This window comes from Saccopteryx bilineata, chromosome 5 (assembly GCF_036850765.1).
Source record: "Saccopteryx bilineata isolate mSacBil1 chromosome 5, mSacBil1_pri_phased_curated, whole genome shotgun sequence".
NCBI classification, from domain to species: Eukaryota; Metazoa; Chordata; class Mammalia; order Chiroptera; family Emballonuridae; genus Saccopteryx; species Saccopteryx bilineata.
Window position 1 is genome coordinate 104,639,837 of NC_089494.1, and position 4,087 is coordinate 104,643,923.

Genomic DNA, 4,087 nt, shown 5'->3' on the forward strand with positions numbered 1-4,087 from the left:
ATGTTATTGCTGCCATCTTTAGAAACATGGTGTACCACAGCTCAGGGAACAGTGAGGAACTAGATTTTCATAACACTTAGATTTAATCACTCCATTAGGAAGACCAATCTAATTTGGATCACAGAGTTACCTACTAAAATGAAATAGTAAGTAAAATTAAATATTTTGATAGAGCATAACTCATAGTTTATCTGTGATTTAAATAGGGTTATTCTTCAGAATATAGAAAATAGTTCCTTTGGGTCTAAATTCATTCAGAAACATTAATGAGACTAGACAAAGGGCATTAGGTTTAAAAAAATGCATTGAAGAGCATTTCTAAAAGTAAAATCTTTTCCTTAAAGGAAAGGTAGATGATAAAACCACATACTCCCTAAAAAAGTCACAACAGGGAGCTTACAGTGAAAAACTAAAGTGAACAAAGCTAAAGTAAACAAAGCAAAAAAATAACAAACTAGCAGCTAAATAATGAGCAGGAAGTCAGACGACAGACCCATGAGATTCCGGGGTCGCTATGAGATTCTCATTTCCCCGCCTCCTGGCTCATGTACAGTTTCCCTAAAGTACAGTATACTTCACATCTGCTTTGTATTTTACACTGCAGTTTATTGGGATAAGGGACTGTAAAGGCCTGTGTAAAATTTCTGGATATGGCTACAGTCGTGGATGGAATTATAAAATAAGATTGGAGATAATCTAGCCAAATGAGTTATTATTTACCCCATAATTGTAGAAAGTCTGGTTTTTGAGACAAGTTAGAGATGGATAATGGCAAGAGTAGAAAGATTTGGGTGGATTTTTCAATGTGGGGGAGAAGAGAAACCTAGAAGAAATCACACCAAGATTTGGGTCCTAGATCATAAATGAATGGTTATGTTTCCTAGATTAAGAATGTAAGTAAAAGGAAAAATTAATTATGTATTGCAGGGGAAGGTTACAAAAACAAGTTTTCACCTGAAAGACTTTTTTTTTTGAAAAAATATTCTCAGCTTTTTTTCATCTGTGACACACACATTCATGACAAGTCTGCTTGTTAGAGCCTCTGATTTTATTTTATTTTTTTATTTTAGTGAGAGAGGGGAGGCAGGCAGATTCACGCATGTGTTCCAATCGGGATCTACTCAGCAAACTCACTAGGGGGTGATGCTCTGCCCATCTGAGGCCTTTGCTCCATTGATCAGGAATGAAGCCATTTTTTTAGCACCTGAGGCAGAGGCCATGGAACCATCCTTAGCGCACGAGGCCAACTTTGCTTGAACCAATTGAGCCATGGCTGCAGGAGGGGAAGAGAGAGAAAGAGAGAGAGAGAGAAGGGGGAGCGGTGGAGAAGCAGATGGTCACTTCTTCTGTGTGCCCTGGCTGGGAATCGAACCCGGGTGTAAGACTATTTTAAGGCAAAGCAGCAGCCAGCCGGCATTTTCATAACGTACGACATCCCTGCCTTACTTTATTTGGGCGAGGGGTCCCACTCATTTTCCTTTTATAAGACTACAACTTTTTATTATTCATTTTACTGTTTGTCATTTATTGAGTTGATCCTACCCAGTGTGTTTACAACTCACATAAAATACTGAAGACAATCAAATATAAAGAAACAAGGCTTGGAAACGCAGCTCGACCAGTGAAAATGCCATTAGTATCTAGTGGCAGCTGCACCCTGTAAACTTGTAAAGCATTTGAATTACCTCAGATAGAAACCAAAGGCAAAGGCCAAACAAGGGGAATGAGTATCTAGATGCCTCAGTGGAAAACTCTTTTTTTTAATAGAAGGTGATTTTAAATGGGCCAGCCGAGAAAGAGAGTTAAGTTGTCTCAGTGAGAAACTAGATAATCCATCAAGAACAGAATACAGAGGAGAAAAGGTAAAGTTCTCATGGGAACAGGATATAAAATTGATAACAATGGGCCTTCATAAATGATGGAGAACAACATAACAATGTGTGCGATGTATTATTTGCATAAACTCCAAAGAACTTGGCACCATCTACATTTTCCACATTACAATCATAAACAAGGAAGTTAAGAAAAAAAGGATTTCATGCAGCCAAAATAGGGGTTGGAGTATTCAACTTTACTCAGGGGAGTCCCTAGGTCCTTACTTTCCAAGTAATTCCAATAAGCTTGCCTACTATCCTTTTTTACCAAACCCAACCATTTAAAATGAGATTCAGATTCAACATTTACATGGCCTGACCAGGCAGTGGCGCAGTGGATAGAGCGTTGGACTGGGATGCGGAGGACCCAGGTTTGAAACCCCGAGGTCGCCAGCTTAAGCGCGGGCTCATCTGGTTTGAGCAAAAGCTCACCAGCTTGGACCCAAGGTCACTGGCTCGAGCAAGGGGTCACTCAGTCTGCTGAAGCCTCCCAGTCAAGGCACATATGAGAAAGCAATCAATGAGCAACTAAGGTGCCACAAGGAGGAAGTGATGCTTCTCATCTCTCTCCCTTCCTTTCTGCCCTGCTGTTTCTGTCACAAAAAAAAAAAGTTCAACATTTACATGTTATCGACTATAATAATAGTTCATTCATTGAGAATTAACTATGCACCAAGCACTATTCTAAATTCTATCTAAATGGATTCATTTATCACAATAGCAACCTAAAAGATAAGGGATAGGATTATCCTCATTTTGTGAGAGAGTGAAGCAGAGAGGGTTTAGAAAGTGCCCGAATTGCACAGGTATTAAGTGGCAGACTTGAGATATGAACCCAGGCTAGTAAGATTCCTACATCCTTAACAACTAGGCCAGCCCTTCTCAAATCTGAGTATGCAACTATGTACTAGAATCATTTAAAGGGCTTTTAAAACATAGAGTGCTTCCTTGGACAAGGGAAACAAAAATAAATAAATAAATAAATAAATAAATAAATAAATAAATAAATAAAACCGATGGGACTAATCAAATGAAAAGTTTTTGCACAGCAAAGGAAATCATCAACAAAACCTACCAAATGGGAGAAATATTTGCCAATAATATGTCTGATAAGTAGTTAATATCCAAAATTTATAAAGAATTCATACAACTGAACACCAAAAAAAAAAAAATCCAACTAAAAATAGGCAAAGGACCTGAACAGACACTTTCTTAAAGAGGACATACCGATGGCCAATAGACATATGAGAAGATGCTCAATGTCACTAATCATTAGGGAAACACAAATTGAAACCAGACATCATCTCACACTTGTCAGAAAAACGATCATCAATAAATCAGCAAACAACAAGTGTTGGCGAGGATATGAATAAAAGGAAACCTTTGTGCACTGTTTGTGAGAATGCAGATTGGTCCAGCCACTGTGGAAAATAGTTATGTAGGTTCCTCAAAAAATTAAAAATAGAACTACCTTATGACCCAGCAATTCCACTTCTGTGTAATATCCAAAGAAACCCAAAACACTAATTCAGAAGAATATATACATCTCTATGTTCATTGCAGCATTATTTACATTAGCCAAGATATGAAAGCAGCCCTGGTCAGTTGGCTCAGTGGTAGAGCATCAGTCCAGTGTGTGGAAGTCCTGGGTTTGATTCCTGTCCAGGGCACATAAGAGAAGCACCCATCTGCTTCTCCACCTTTCCTCCTCTCCTTTCCATCTCTCTCTTCCCCTCCCACAGCCAAGGCTCCATTGGAGCAAAGTTGGCCCGGGTGCTGAGGATGGCTCTATGGCCTCCGCCTAGGGGCACTAGAATGGCTCTGGTTGCAACAGAGCAATGCCCCAAGTGGGCAGAGCATCGCCCCATAGTGTGCTTGCTGGGTGGATCCCAGTTGCTGCCTCCCCACTTCTCACTTCAGAAAATAAAAGGATATGAAAGCAACTCAAGTGCCCATTAATAGACAAGTGGATAAAAAAGTGTTGTTGCATATATACAATGATTACTTGGCCATAAAAAAGTGAAATCTTAAGCTTTACAAGAACATGGATGACCCTAAACAGTATTAAGTGAAATAAGTCAGAGAAAATCAAATACCATATGACTTCACTTATATATGGAATCTAAAGAGCAAAATAAATGAACGAACAAAATAGAAACAAACAAACTCAGAGATACAGAGATCAGACTTATGATTGCCAGAAAGGAGGGCTG